The sequence below is a fragment of the Phymastichus coffea genome, unplaced genomic scaffold, assembly GCF_024137745.1.
Source record: "Phymastichus coffea isolate CEN01 unplaced genomic scaffold, Cenicafe_Pcof_1.1 PCOF00037, whole genome shotgun sequence".
NCBI classification, from domain to species: Eukaryota; Metazoa; Arthropoda; class Insecta; order Hymenoptera; family Eulophidae; genus Phymastichus; species Phymastichus coffea.
Window position 1 is genome coordinate 1325096 of NW_026706848.1, and position 17056 is coordinate 1342151.

The 17056-nt window shown below is 40.5% G+C and overlaps 1 protein-coding gene across 6 annotated transcripts in view; it reads right to left on the reverse strand.

Annotated features, from left to right (window-relative positions):
• The window catches only part of LOC131663661 (glycogenin-1), an 895804-nt gene that overhangs the window by 531137 nt on the left and 347611 nt on the right, over positions 1–17056 (reverse strand). The window contains exon 1 of one of the 6 annotated variants that reach the window (XM_058934189.1): positions 12683–12701. The exons of the other annotated variants lie outside the window; for them this stretch is intronic. The gene's annotated coding sequence lies outside the window, so the exon portion shown is untranslated. Of the gene's footprint in view, positions 1–12682; positions 12702–17056 lie in introns of those variants that run through there. 6 annotated transcript variants of the gene reach the window in all.

Below are 17056 nucleotides of genomic sequence, written 5' to 3' on the forward strand. Positions count from 1 at the left end.
AAACTGGCAAAATCATGCCGAAACGTAAGTCGATGAGGAATGCCAGTGTTGATAGCAGTGTTGTAGAAAACAATGATCATAGTGATGAAGATTATCATGAAGTTATGTGGGTACCCGATGATGATAATAGTGACGTAGAAGGTCTCGATAATGACGGAGAAACTGATGGAACTTCTAGATTCACTGATGCAGTAGCCTTATCTTATGAAGAAGTGTATCAAAATTTGTCCGCGAACGAGAAAAAGTTAGAAGCCTCACATAAATACGAATGGATAGATCAAGAAAGACCATACGATGTTCAACTTGAATCAGAAATATATAATTTTGAAGCAATAAAACAAAATGTACTAGGAAAGGAACCTCGAGAATTATTTCAAATGTTTTTTTGTGATAGAATGAGAGATTACATTATTGAAGCGATAACTGAAAATGGATTTGAATTAGATCCAGATCATTTCAACAAATTTTTAGGTATTACCATTTTTTCCACTTCCAATATTCGTAAAAGCTATAGAGATTACTGGTCGACTGATAAAATGTGGCATTCCGATGTTGTTTCAGAAACGATGAATAGAAATTTGTTTGAAAAAATTAAGTCTAATTTGAAAACTTCGAAAAATTCGGATAAGACTGATAATGACAAAGTTTGGAAAGTTTGTGTAATTTTAAACATTTTCAGAGAAAATGTAAAACAGTTTGGATTTTTTTGCTCTTCTTTATCAATAGATGAAATGATGATTAAATTTTTCGGTCGCACGCTTCTAAAACAATTCATCAAAGACAAACCAATACGTTTTGGAATAAAATTATGGGCCCTTTGTACTTCTAATGGATTTGTTTTAGAAATAGATATCTATTGTGGAAAAAATGATTGTTAAAGTGACACGAAGTTCTCTAAATGCAGTTTAGGATCTCGGGCAGTGATGAATATGCTTCATGTTTTTCTAACATCGGTCGATAAGAATGATGTAGCTAAATATCATCTATATTTTGATAGATTTTTCACATCCCCTGATTTACTGGTACACTTGAAAAAACAAAACCTGCGTGCAACAGGTACGGTTAGAGATGATCGTGTTTTTACAAAGGAGATGTTTCCAAAAGTGTTGGATAAATCAAGTAAAAACTCGAAAACATTGATCAAAAATCCCGAACAGAAGACATTGATAGATAAACATAAACTAGATAAAAAGAAAGCTGTTAGAGGATCTTATGTTGTAAGTCATGATAAAACCAGTGGTATAAATTACATTACGATAATGGACTCGAAACCAGTGTCCATATTATCTACAGCCGTTGGCGTTACACCTACTATTCCAATGGAACGATTCGATAAAACAGCTAAACGTAAAGTACCAATTGAGTTTCCTGGAGCATTCAAGACATACAACAAATTTATGGGAGGAGTTGATCTTCATGATCAATACTGCAGTGATCTAAAAACGAATATTGGTTCAAAGAAATGGACATGGGTTATTTTATGTAGATTGATCGAGTCTTCACTGACAAATGCTTTGATTTTGTACAATATGGTGAACAAAAAGAGAATGTCTAGTAAAGATTTTGCAAAAAGTGTTGCAAAGTCTTATTTAGAGCAACCGATTGAAAAGTTATCAAAGCATTTGAAACTCACAATACCTGATCGTAGACGAATGTGTATAAAGTGTACCATAAGAACAATATTTTATTGCTATGAGTGAAAAACTCATTTCTGTGATACTTGTTTCAGATAGTATCATCATATCCACAATAAATCCACAAAATCTTCACAAAGAATATGCAAAGCTAGCAATGACTGCAAGAAACGTACGAATATTTATTGCAAACAATGTCAAGAGTATCTATGTGCAAATTGTTTTGACTCTTACCATCTTGAAAAAACAGGTACGCTTGATGAATAATTTCTTCCACTATTGCATCAATTATTTTGGAAAATACTAGAAAAAATGCTAAAAATTCAAGACAAAATGTAGCACTTAGATTTGCGATTTTATCAACACAAACTGATTTTGGTATTAACGACGCCATATTGGATCCGCTATTTTGTAAAATTGAAATTGACACTAGCATTGTATTCAGCGACATCGAAAGTATAGATAGTATATATTCATTCTCTAAATCGGCTTTTATTTAGAAAATTTTAGATTTCCCCGCTTGTCAACATGTTGCTGGCCGCCATCTTGGAAAAATGTTCCAGGAAAATTCGTAATGCCTAGGTTTATCAATGAACTAACATTTTCAATGTAAATCTACATTTTCATCCTGATTCTATAAATTTCAGCAACTAATTTCTGAAAGAAAAATTCTAAAATAATACTAAATTTTCATCAACATTCAAGACGCCATTTTGTAATTTTCCGTGAAAAATATCCTAATTCTGACTGCAGATTCGTAAAGAGCGGGAAATTTTACAATAGAAAAGTGACTTCTAGTATACATTTTCGATTATTTTGAGGTTTTCCTCGGTCAAAAACAAATCGACTATAAAATGGCGCCTTGGGAAGAAATGGGTTAATAGCACGTTGAAGAACTCTATGTGGAAAAAGCTTAGTCTCCGTGGGAATTACAAATGGTTTGACGTACTATCGGAGCTCACAACTGCTTACAATAATTGCAAACACAAAGCTATTGGTATGAAACCTATCCAAGTTACAGCGGCGAATCAAGCTCAAGTATTAAAAAAATTTATACAATAAGTTAGAAGAAGAAGAAAATCAACTTTCAAAGTTGGCGATAAAGTCAGAGTGAATAAAGCGAAGTAAATATTTGAAAAAGGATATACGCCAAATTGGTCAATGGAAATATTTACACTTGTGCGCATGGCACCAACAAATCTAACTACTTATCATTTGAAAGATTATCAAAATAAGCCTATCCTAGGTGGCTTCTATGAACAGGAACTTTACAAAATGAAGTATCCTGACATCTATCAAGTAGAAAAGGTTATTAAGAGGCGTTTAATCAAGTTTTCGTAAAGTGGTTAGGATTTGATACAACCATCACCTTTATGGGTGAGAAATAATTTAAGTTTATTAGCGTAATCTGCCATATTGTTCAGCAGCTTTTCATTCACGATCAGTGCACTCGATACCTTGTTTGGTAGAAACAGCTGAAACTCCTCGTTCACTTCGACTACGATTTTTGCACCGTATCGTCTTTCAACTTGTTTGAGTCTGGTGATCATATACTTGGATTCTGTCTCTAATTCACGAATCTTCTTAGTGGGTTTGAATTAATGACAAACTATATTATTCAGCTGCGCGAGATCCATCTGTAGAAAAAAAATGATATTTAAAATCAGTTGACTTGAAACAAAATACCCACACACAAGAAACAAAAATAAATCACAATTACCTCGAGTAATTTCAATCACGGAAATGTTCTTGTTTCTAATTTTATCGACAAACCGAGCTTCCAGTAACTTTCTTTTCCTTAGAGCAAGTTGACAAAGAATGAAATTAGAAGACTACTGCTGCTGCTGCTCACTACTCGTCGTCCAGGTAACTTTTTCTCGATGAGAATGAGCTCCGAAGCCTCGGGTGCTGATTGATATAACCCGTTCTCCACTCCGATCTTTTTCGGCGGCTCAATGGCGGTGGCGGCGGTTGGCGGCTCGACTTCGACCATTCCCAACGCTTATATTCCCTCCCTTTCCACTAATAGAATGCCGGAATAACCCCAAGCAAGCGTATCGGTGGTTCCAGGAGGCAAGAAGCGTTTATCATCATGAGCGCTGAGTGCGATCTTTGTTTGTCTCTCGCTGTACAACTGATGATGACGTAATCTGATAGACTTTTGCTGTCAGCTCAGAATCGCATTTTCTTGGAGACATTTGACGTAGTCCTCAAATGTAATCGTAGCATTCAACACCGAATTCTTCATCCTTTTGCCTTCTTTATTGGATTTTTATTCTGAACTCTCACGCTGTACATTTTGCTTCTGAGTCCAACGAACTTGAGTATGAGCATTTCAGCGTTCTCTTCTTTCATCTTACCAACCACTTTCTTATTGGCTCTGGGAATATTGTATAGATTTCGTTCTGGAAAATCCGATGTATCGAATTCGCGAAGATCTCGACGCATGACGTCGTACATGTCTACATTGGTGATCTCGTACACCAGACTGTCCGTGTCGGTGTACAAAAACTTGCAACGTTCTTCACTAACGGCACTAGTCATGTAGTCATAGTGGAATTGATACACGAGAATCTTGGACAAGTAGAGAACAGCGAGACTTCTGTAAATAGGTTTTCTCACTGTGATTTCTGTCCGCAATAGTTGAATCGCCACCAATTCGTCATCGAAAATGTCGCTACTGTGGAAATTTGGTCGAGCTATCAGAGCTTCGACAACGTATCGACCCTCCCACTTATTCACCAACTTAACATCGATGCGTTTCTTTTCGTTTTCTATAGTCTTGCCGTACACTGCATTGTTGAATAGTTTGTATAGCATTTTTTCAAATTCGTTTTTCGCTTGTTTACACATCTCGCTATTCAAATCAATGTACGTCTTGAGCCATGGCCTCTGATTAAACTTTAAAGCCCGATGAATTTTGGCGAGGTGCAAGCCATGCTTTGTTGCTTGTTTCAGAACTCTATAGTGGATTACATAACACTCCTTATCATCGAGAGTCGTCATGAGCGTTTTCATGAGTATGTAACCAAAGGATGAATCATCAGGAATATCGAAAGAAAAGTTTGCGTCAATGTCGCCCCATTCAAAATCACCGAGTGGAAGAGACTCGGTCATACTTCATCCGTAAAGGTTATTGACGTCGAAATAAATCAAATATTTGTCATCTTTCTGTGAATCATAGTCGTTCTCCATGTATGGGTTGTTCGCGGCAGCGTACTTGTTGTAATAATGGCTAATTCCACCGCGCATGCCGCGCTCGATAAACATGAGCATGTCGATATCCGTCAAGAGCTCCAACCTTACACCCATATACTTTAACATGGCATTCAAACTCAACCCGGGCGTCGTGGGCCGGATCCAAATGATATGATGATTTAGCTCTGAAATTTTCAAAATCTGCGGCCAATAAGAGAACGTCCGTCTTGAAATACAAATCCGAATAGTTGCCCAGATCGACGATATCGAACTTTCACCAAACATTTTCCGCGTGACTGTACTCCTCGTCACTGATATTCGAATCGTACAGACTGCTGTAAAAATCTTGCTTTCGTGGAAGCGTTGTCTCCTCGAGTTTTGTAAACGACGATACATAGTCATACAGAAATACACCTTTTCTCTTCAGTAAAGTAATCTGCGGCAGTGTGTATCCGTCAACTTGATGAAAATTTCGCTCTACAATATCGCGTTTTTCCAAGTACGACGATAGTTTGTCGAGATAAGACGCCATAAATCGAAACAAATCGACGAAACGCAGATTTATATCGGCACCTTCCACGTACTTCATAAAAGATATGTATTTTTCCTTGGTTTGAGGAATAAGGCTCGGTCGACCGGGAAATTCGTTCGCGATTTCTCGGATAAATAGATGCGCATTGCATCCACTGAGATTGTTGAAAAAACAGGTATAGTTCTCAATTTTTGATAAGCAATGTTACACGTGCTGTGAGCAGCTCCACGATACTTTCCAGTAAAATGACAATGATCGCGAAATTTTGTGTCTTTTTTCTTGTTAAAAGGCTTATTACATGTATGACATATCGTTGCATGAAGAAAGCTAAATATCTCTTGGAACGTTAAATTTTCCATACGCTGTGGGCTTTTGTACAACTCTTGCAGATACTTGGTCAAATCGTGAAGATTGTGAATGAACCACTTGGCTGGACCAACGTCATCGACGGTATTCTGTCTGTAGCTTCAATAACAAGAAAGAGAGTCATCATAGCTACACTTGATGAAAAAGCCAAAACTTTACGGTTTGTGACGTTGATAGATCCGTTCGTCGTTGGACACTGCATCCAAGAGGCTCTCAAAATCGGCGTACACAACGAACGGTACTGCTCATTTTTAAAGTTTTCAAATTGTAAAAATTTTTCCCACTGGGTAGCACAATTTTACATATAATCACATTTTTACAGTCGATCTCGTGCGTTTTCAATCTCTGTTCAGTTAAAAAATAGTGTAATCAACGATCGCGTGTGTATGACAACTGTCGATACATCAATCAAGATAAGTCTTTTATCCAAACATAGTGCACTTTGTAAGGTATACTGGGACTTTCCATTTGCTCTTCGTTCACATTGGCATTAACGTCGATATATTAATTTTCCACTAGAAGAAGATTCACGTGCCTGTCTTTTTTCTCATCGGTCAAATGTTGCGGCAAAACATCGTAGGACCCATTATTCAAATTTAAAAAGTACACGTTCACTGGAACGTTGTTTTATTTTTCAAATTTCACGACTTCTTTCGGATGTACCGGAAATGAGAGATTTTTGAAATTATATTTATCTTGATGAGCAGTTGGCAGTGATACGACATGCATTCTTTGCGACTGGATGTAACGCCGAAAGGATGGCCCATTTGAAACAGTCGTCGTTGTTCTGCACATTCTCACAGGCTCTCTTTTTTCTAATAGGCTTGGGCAATCCAATATAAGAACCAGCCCTCATAGGATTGTACTTGCTGATATTTACGGTTAAGTTTAATATAACACGAAGAGACCAGCCCGAGTCTTGCTCTTAAAATTCTTCCGTGCTCTTACTTATTGGTTCTAAAACGTTTTCAATGAACCACTCGTCTGTCTGTAGTTAGGTATATCGGTGCTATCTTCGTATTGAAATCCTTCTCATCGAGCTTTTCATCGCAGTTATTCTTTTCGACTGCATACTCAGCATCTAGTACAGCATTCACTTTTAAAGAAATATGTTTTTTCAAGATCTCCTTAATTTGATCATGGAATAATGGTTTAGTATGCCTTAAAAACGTATTCAAATCCAGATGTTTCAGATTGGTTATTAAACCAGTCTTTATTCTACCACTGAACGCACTAATGATGTCGTTGTAGCGAACTGTTGAGTCTTGAGCTAGATTTACAACAGCCGGTGTAGTAGTAGTAGTAGTACTAACCGGTTCGAGACTTTCACTAACTACATCCAAAATAACGAGAGGTTCGTATATCGATTTTTCGCTATATTTGCTCACAACGAAAGTATCGCCGAAGTTTTTTTGCACTGTTTCGCCGTTAAATTAAAAGTTTCCTGGGACTATTTGATACGTGCGTGAGTTACGAGGAAGCAGTTGTAGCAGTATTTTAGCAGCGGCAGGAGCATTGCAGTAGTAGCAAATATTAGCATATTTGAAAGCGAGGTAGCACAGCTGATTGACCGAGGAGCATCTTTCAACTTCGCTTCAACAATTACGGCTGATCACCGTAATTGCACCGCAGGATAGGTACACCTCCCTTTATTGTTACGCGACAACATAATTTCGAAAGTATTTTGTCAATCGCGATTGTAAATTTTTGTATTCGCGCCGAGCGTTAGATTTCGCAGCAATTTTCGAATTCTCTCTCTCTCTCATCGAATTATAATTTATAATTATGAATCCTATCGCTTGCGTTAATCTTTCGGCCTATAAAAGACTGTAGTTTTTTATTGATTAAACTTTGTTAATTTTATTCGCCGTTAAACGTTATTTCGTTTCCTATTAGCTTAATCGATCTACGGGGTGTGTTCAAAAAATAACGAGAATTTTCGTTTTATGAAAAAAATATTTATTTATTCATCTACATTAATGTTGTCGCCTTCAAAGTAGTCCCCTTCGGATACAATACACTTATGCCAACGCTTTTTCCAATCCTCGAAACACTTTTGAAACTCGATCTTTGTAATAGCTTTTAGCTCTTTCAGCGATTCGCTTTTAATGTCATCTATGCTTGTAAAACGACGGCCTTTTAATGTTCTCTTTATTTTTGGAAATAGAAAAAAGTCACATGGAGCCATATCTGGCGAATATGGAGGCTGAGGCATCGTTACAGTTTCGTTTTTGGCCAAAAATTCACGAACAAGCAATGAAGTGTGAGCAGGCGCATTGTCGTGGTGCAAAAGCCATGAATTGTTTTGCCACAAATCCGGGCGTTTTTTTCGGATTGCTTCACGCAAACGACGTTGAACTTGTAGGTAGTACTGCTTATTGATTGTTTGACCTTGTGGCAAGAATTCATAATGCACTATGCCATTAAAATCGAAGAACACAGTGAGCATAACCTTCACATTCGACCGCACTTGTCGAGCCTTTTTCGGTCTTGGCGATCCAGAATGCCTCCACTGGGACGATTGAGCCTTAGTTTCGACATCATATCCGTAAACCCATGTTTCGTCACCTGTTATAACACGTTTTAGTAGTTCTGCATCGTTATTGACTTCATTTAGCGACTCCTGAGCAACTTCCATTCGCCGCTGTTTTTGTTCGAAATTCAACAATTTTGGAACGAATTTTGCTGCCACACGTTTCATACCCAAAACATTCGAAAAAATTTGATGGCATGAGCCAACTGATATGCCAACATCATCAGCGACTTCTCTGATTGTGATTCGGCGATCGTTCATAACCATTTCTTTCACTTTTTTCACGTTTTCATCGGTTGTTGATGTGCTTGGGCGTCCGGGTCGTTCGTCATCTTCAACGTTTTCGTGGCCATCTTGGAAACGCTTATACCACTCATAAATCATTGCTTTACTCATAGCAGACTCACTATATGCCTTTGTTAACATTTGACAAACTTTACTACACTTTATTTCATTTTTTACGCAAAATTTAATACAAATTCTTTGATCCATTTTTTTTCACAAACGAAAATCGCCGAGCTCGAAAAACACGTCTAACGTTAGCGGCTGCCACTTAAAAAGTAAGCAATGAATATTGCTGAAAATTTTATCGTACTTCAGGGGCATGTGTACCAACATAATAAAAAAAAATTTTATACAAGCGGACTCTCCAAACCCGCGAAATTTAAAAATTCTCGTTACTTCTTGAACACACCTCGTATAAAGGCTTAGGTCTTAATCCGATTTCATCTAGGGGATTAGGCGGATTAGGCTTAAGTCAGTCATACTGAAGATAGATCGAGTGTCACAAGTCAAGTGACTTAAGGTGAGTTCAACTCGGTTGGAAAAAAGACACTGAAACGAAATCATCAGACGTAAAGGGGAATACACATATAACTATACGTGTTTAACGGAGCGGCGGATAGCTCTGCATCGTGGAAGTTTGTGCTAAAATAAATTTCTTATTTTTGCTAGATAACCACCCCGTTACATGGCGCCCAATTGGTATTAAGGCCCGTTTCGTGCGAATAGGATTGTGCGTCGAAGGTAATCGACGCACGAGAGAGAGAGAGAGAAGATTGCGCGAGCGCTTAGGAAGGTTTGAGCGGGTGGTAGCGCGAGATCGTGAGTGGTACGCTCTCTGCAGGGGAAAAACGGAATCACTTGAACTTTTTTTTTATAAATTGTTGAGTTTATTGTAAAAAGGGCTGAAAGCGGTAACAATTAGTAGATCGAAGTGATTCCAGGTCGTTTCAGGCGTTAGCCCGTTTGAGTCATAGTTTGGTGGATAAAGAGGGGCCGGAAGAACCTGAATAATGATATTTCTTATATTATTATTAGATAGTTAGCGGAGACTGCACGTGCTCATAATCTCGCGAGTTTGCGCCTTAAAAAGAAGAAGGCATTAAGGGTAGTAACACTAATTAGTGTATACCCCGCTCATACCTTGGGTCATAGGAAGCAGTAGTGGTCGATTAGGCCGATAATTTTAAACCTCGACCGTATCCTATACCCGTGCGGAGGCAAGATGGTTCTGTAGTCAGCCCAGATCGACAATTGGGCATTAGAGCTGACCTCCGAACAGCGCGAACGCTACTTGGCGGATCTAGAGCTGCGCAAGGATGGAAGTATCATCCAGCAGGCGGCTAGGCTTGGGAGATGGTTGCTAGGAGAGTACACCATCACAGATTTCGAAGAGACCACGCGCAGTAAAGAGGCGGCGGGACGCAGGAGGCGCACCCGATAAGCGTAGCTCGATAAAATCTGTGACGAGTTGGAAAACCTCACCGCAGATGAGAACAGCGACCATCCCCTGAGGCTTATCAACAGAGAAGGAATATCCTTAACAGATATGTCAAGGACATTCGCTAGCCCGGATGAGGACTCGGAGGGTGAAGCCAGCCGCCAAGAAGAGGATGAGATCATCCAGAAGGTCCTCCGTACCCAGGTACAGGAGGAGAGGGAGTGGAGACGGAGCAATCCGGATCTCAGGTCGCAAGAATCCTGCAGTCGGAAGGAACCTCAGGAAGAATTATCCTTAAGCGAAGCCTTTCGGGAAATAGAGTACCTGAAGGAGGGAGTCGACCGCAACCGCAAGCTGGTAAGTCGGATCCTAGAAACCCTTCAGACTCTACAGGATATATAGGTGTGTGCGGAGCGCGAGGCGCAGGACATGCGCTAAAGAATACGAGAGCTGGAAGACGGAATGTATGAAAGGCCAATGCAACTCGTTCTTCACAGCGTGACTCGGTTTAACCGCGCTCCAGACGTAATATGGATTTTCAGGACACATTCACCTTTCACTACGATTTTTGGATTCCGGGAAGCACAGCGGCTCCTCCAAGACCAGTACCCAGGAGAAAGGACGTCACCCCACCAGAAGCCCTCTAAAGAAGAGAAGGTGACGAGGATCCGGAGTAATACGGGAGATCTGCACCTGTTTGACATAGAAGTTGAAGCGGATAGTCTGGCACCGGTCCTCAATTATACTCAGGGCTCTCCATAACCAGAGATGTTGGGAAAATCGTCCGCGGATGGAAGTTGAGGTTTGTGGGCAGAAGAGCACAGAGCGTGGATATGTTTCTGTCGAGGTTGGAAGATCTGTGCGTGGGCGTAGGGCTAACTGATGAAGAAGTACTTTCTAAAGATAGTGCGTACTAACTGTATATTACTTTATGATTTAGGAAAAAATTATCATATTTAATATTATTTTGTACACTGATTTAAATGAACTATTTTAATATAGTAACTAATTAAAAAATACTTACCTTATACTTACCAGCTCGTTTCGCTGAAAATTGGGGGGGGGGGGGGGGTAGGAATAAAGAAAAATACAAGGTTGAATTCATTCGTAATTTAGAATTATTATTGTTTTTTTTGTTAAAACGTTTGTTTTTTAGTACTTACCTTTGCGGCTCCGATATATTTGCACATACGTTTGAATAGCACTTAAAAGTATTGATTTATAAAAATAATATAAGTTTTATATTGAAAAAATAGTTTGACTATAATTCAAATTGAGCACTGAAAAGTGCTGTTTTAAATTTATATTAATCGATAATATTAATTAACTGTCGGGATTGTATAGCTTCGCCAACTTGAAAAAAGGTGGCCCTGAATTGGGCCGATTGTTCGCTGCAACTTGTCACTACCAACGACTTGCTACCACCTACGATTCATCCGTTGCGTGAAAAAAAGCGCATGCGCTATCATTATCCTGTATTAATACACATTTGCGCCTTTTCTCCGCACTAATCTCTATTGCTTTAGCTACTTCCACCACTAATTATGATCGTCTTATGCACGCGACAAATTCAGTGCTGTCGCGTAGTCTCCCACTCCTACTACCAATTCTTCGACCAATGACCGATGCGCGGCAAGTGTTTCCGAAAATGATAAAAAATTCGATCGCCTCGCAACGATACGTCATTGTTATTTTTTTGTCGTGAAGTAAAGTTTAGTGAAGAAAAATGCAGCGTGAAGACGATAGTGCAGTGAGTGATGAATTGTTGGAACAATTGTTTTCGCCGCACGATGTGCCGTGGCAAGACGCGCTTAATGAAATTGTGACAGCATTAGGCGAGGACTGTGATCTCTTCGAAGATGAAGTCTTCAGAGTGTTGGTGTCACCGATGAAAGCAGCGATGGACGTAGTCGTCGAATAGTCGAGCGGAGTGTTGGTGTCATAGATGGAAGCAGTGGTGGATGAAGTCGTCGAATAGCCGAGAACACCAACACCGAGGAGAGACGACATCCACGAAGCTGTAACTATTCGGATGCCGCTGACATCTCCATTATCAATATTGTAAGTACCTATTTTAATTCTCTTTTACTCGCTCTCTCTCATTCTGTTTTTTAAAATATAAAGAACAAAATCATTTAAATGTAAATAAATATGTTCTTATTATTATAAAATTTAAATATAATTAATACCGTCATACTAATAAAATAATTATATTTAAATTTTATTAATTTAGTAATAAAATGGTATTAGTTATATATAAATTTTATAATAATAAGAGCATATATGTTCTTTACATTAAAAAAGGTTTTGTTCTTTTTCATTAAATAAGGAATGTGAGAGCATGATTAAGCAAGAGAGTAAACTGACGGAAACCGAGGTGTCAAATAGGCAGTCGAAAGTAAAGACAATGCGAAAGATAACGAGATAAGGGAGTACAAGAGAGTAAAACTAAATTTGAAAGAGAATCGTCTTAATATAATGACTAGATGTGCTCTTATTATTAAAAAATTATATATTATTAAAAATTTATATATCTAATAATATTGTATTAATAAATTGATAAATTGATAAAATTTTTTATAGTTAATTTATCAGTTTATTATTGTAATAGTATTATTCGTTATGTATGTATACGTATGTATGTGAGAGAGAGAGAGAGAGAGATAGTATATATGTGGCGGTCACACCAAGCTTACGTCAGCTGACACAAGATGGGAGTACTCCTCAGTAATACGACGGCGCAAGCAAACACTCGTTCCTCGCAGCGAGTTCGCATAGCAGCAGTCAGTCTCTCACCGGCGCTCGAGGTAGTTGGTGATGCCTTTGCCAGCTTCTCGTGGCAACTACTTAGTTGCTCTAGCGCCAAGAGAATAACTCATTTCAGACCATACTTGAATTCCTACAGCTCTGGGGAACCAAACAAAGTGTAAATAAAGATTACATACAGTCTACTGTAATCTAGTCAAATAAAGTTCAGTTAAATTAACATACAGTCTAAATTATTTTCCCAGCGTGCAAAGCAGCCTTTCACATTGGTGACCCCGCGTTCAAAAAAAAGAAGAAAAAGTGGCATTGCAAAAAGTGCATGAAAATCATCAGTTCGGTGCTCGTCGTTCAATTAAATTGTAAAAAAGTTTGTGCAGTTTTTCAACGACGTTGTTTGTGGAATGCAAAGAACCCAGGAAGAAAATTCATCAACTCCGGTCACTAGCGACCGTTCTGGCAATTCCTTTGTGCCGCGAGAAGAAACACCAGCGTGGGACAACAGTGTTGACATTGACACTACTATCAGCATTCCACAGACAAATAGCCCGCATTCCAGCAGTTTTGAAGTGCAAACATAACAACGAAATCCGAGACACATTCTACAGGAGAATCTCCAACCTCGCACTCTAAATTGTAACTTTGCAAACAACGAAACAGCAGGTATGACTGACATGCATGCCGAAGCGAACAGCATCACTCCAGTTACTGCATCTAAACTTTTGCCATTTTGGGCTGAAGAGCCTGAGTTATGGTTCGCAAAAACCAAATCGGCTTTTCAAGTTAGTCGTATAAGATCGGACGATTCTAAATACCACTTGACAATCGGTGCCCTTGACACGCGCGCGCTGAGGGAGATATCTGACATTTTAAAGGTAGAACCAGAGTATAATAAATATGAAACACGGCTAATCGAGCTGTTTGGCTCAACGGCCGACAAAAAGTTAGAGACCTTATTAACGCGTCTCGACCTTGGTGACAAGAAACCATCGCAGTTGTATAGATAAATGGTTAACCTAGCCGGAGGAAACGCAACAGAGGATTTAGTTAAAGTAAAATGGCTTGGTATGTTGCCACGCCATGCGCAGAGCATTTTAAAAATTTTTAAAGCAAGCACAACGGATGAGCTGCTCGATGCTGCTGATACCATAGTTGATACGCCGTTCGCACCGTCCGTAATCACTGTTGAACCAATTAATCCTGTAACTACCGGACAAGACCGCGCATCAGATTTAGCTGGAATAAAATCCCTCCTGCTACAGTTAATTAAAGCCACTCGCGATTTATCAACTCGCGTGGCCGAAGCTGTTGCCCCATCACGTCAATCTAGACCGGGTAGTCGGCAAGGAGGAGCCTTCAACCGAAGTCGCTCGAATTCTAAGCCCAGGCCCCATATAAATGGCATGCGCTACTATCACCACAGGTTTAGCGAGGCGTCCACTCGCTGCAACTGCCCCTGCACCTATTTTAGCAATCAGGCCCAACTGAAACAACCCTCAATGACGGGAAACCAGTAACGTTGCTGTCTAAGAAGGCGACAGGCAGCAGCACATCGTTCGCCCTAACCTCGTCATACGAGCCTTTCACTGAGAACCGACTGCATGTAATCGACTGCTCATCAGGCATTCGTTTTCTGGTCGACAGTGGTTCGGTAGTCTCTATCATTCCGGCTCGCGGCGGAAATGAGGCAACCACGAGCAACATACACCTTTCTGCAACAAACGGATCAGCAATAGCAACACGTGGTCGTCGTACTATCCAGGTAGACTTAGGCCTACGGCGAGTATTCCCGTGGTCTTTTGTTTTAACCGGTGTGAAAGTCCTAATTCTAGGAGCTGATTTTCTTAAATATTATGGCCTTGTGCCAGACTTAAAAAGACGCCAACTGGTTGACGCTAGGACCAGTCTAGTAGCGCCATGTAGCATCGAAAGCTCCAGCACGCACTCAATCTCGGCAGTACTTCCTGCGAATCCCGCAACTTCTGGTGCGTGTCTAGAGCTCATCAACAAGTTCTTTGAGCGGTTTGTGGACAAGGAAGGCCAAATTGTAGGACCAACTGCGAAGACCTAGCATCACATCGTTACAACGGGACCCCCAGTCTATGCAAAGCCTCGTCAGATGATCGGGGAGAAACTCCAAGCAGCAAAGACAGAGTACAGGGAACTGCTTCGAGCAAGAATCATACGGCCATCGAGCAGTCCCTACGCAAGTCCTATCCATATGGTCAATCTGGGAAGCTTCGTCCGACGGGTGACTACCGAGCTTTAAACGCCCAAACCATTCCCGACCCAATCCCGAGAATTAGCGATTTACTTCTTCTTCTTCATGAAAAGAAAATTTTGTCAACTATCGATATAAAGAAGGCATACTTTCAGATTCCCGTAGCTCCTGAGTACGTCCAGAAAACAGCAACCACAACTCCGTTTGGTCTATTTGACTTTCTAGGAATGCCTCTAGGATTAAAAAATGCAACACAAACATTCCAAAGATACATGCACAGTATATTAGGACATCTTAGTTATGTTTCCGTCTTCATAGATGACATCCTTATCTCATCCAGCACCATGGAAGAGCATCTTAATCACCTACGGAACGTCCTAAGCATCCTACTTGAAAATGGTCTAAAGATAAATTGGGACAAGTGTCAGTTCGGTCAACAAAAAGTAAATTTTCTTGGCTTTAGGATAAATGCCGATGGGTTTCGGCCACCAGCCGAGAAGGTTGAGGCTATTCTCAACATTCCCAAACCTGCAATCATCCACGATATGAGAAGATTTTTGGGAGCTATTAACTATTTCAGATTGCAAATTCTGAATGCGACTGACTCGCAAGCTCTGCTTAACGAGTGCGTTAAAAGCATTGTAATAGCGTCGGCGTGCAATGCCGATAAACCCACCACTATTACCAATTATTTATAAGGGGAAAGGTAAGGGAGGCGGTGTGTCGCTCCAGACAAAGCAAGAAGGAGAACAACAGGCAAATAACTTCGCACACACACACTCAATTTCATTAACAAATCCGTTTATTACAAGTGCACTTCCTTGAGTGCCGACGAGAGTACAAATACAAGTCGCTTATCACTACTAACACGCGCACTTATATTAAACGAGACGATCGGCACGTTAGCGCCATATCATCTCGTTAACCGGCTCAAATCACAATTATATTAAACTAAAGAGTGCGCCGGCTCAAGGAGGAGCCTGGCGCAGCAACACGAACGAAGACCAATCGCCGAGGAAAAGAGAGAACTAGAGAGAGAGAACAATGACCTGACCGTTGCTGATGGGTATCGCTGTTGCTGGCAGTTCTGCAGATAGCTTCGCAGATATCCTCGCTGGCTGCGTTGCTGGTGGTTCGTCGAGGAAGTTGCAGCTGTATGCCGACCACGAAACCGGCCCAACTCTTGCCTGGCTGCTGGCTGCTTAGCTGCACGAGGAGAGACGGCTATGCGACTGCGGTCACTAACTTCTCTTTTTTCTTAATTGCGGCCGGTCGCTAATGCGTACGTCGCGTCACTGTCGCGAGTGAGTGAGAGCCGGCTTCTCACGCCTTCTCCCACCACTCGCCTAATCGGCGGCACGCGGCAATGCCCGTCGCGACAAGTGCCGCGCGCCAAGCCCAACCACCGAACTGCATGCTACTTCTCTCTTTCTTTCTCTCTCTCTCTCACACTCTCAATACTCGTGCGTTGTTGCCTCTGGCCTCGCCTTCTGCTCTCGGGTGTTGCTGGAATAAAGAAGGAGGCATCAGGCACGTGAAATTCAACGTGCGTTTGATGCCAGCCGTGTGCCTTCGCCTGGGAGAGATGACGCAGGCATACACGGTGTAGGCTATGACCAGCCTACACCGTCACAGCCCCTCCGAAGGCCGAAGCTCTTCCTTGGAGACGAGGCCTTACCTCTCTTTAAGCCTTTCTCTCTTTTCCGGCAAGTGGCTCACGGCTTGATCAAACGCTACTAACTAAAATACACTTATACATAAACTTATAATACTTAAACTGGCTTAATCTAAGTTTCATAATTTAAACGAAGATTTGAATTCATGACCGAATTATACAAACTAAATCTTACAACATCAAACACAAGAGCAATGCGCGATCTAAACAATTACTCTAGAAAATTTATCCAGTAGAAGAACTTTAATTAACGCGAAACCCGATCGAATCAACGGCGCATCAAGACGCCGCATACATGTGTTCACCTCTTAAAGAATACTATACCTTTCATTTGGAGACTATCTTTCTTTCTCCAAATATTTGAGGCGCAGAGCTCTCAATTCCTCTGCCACGGGAGTAGGGGTGCCAGCA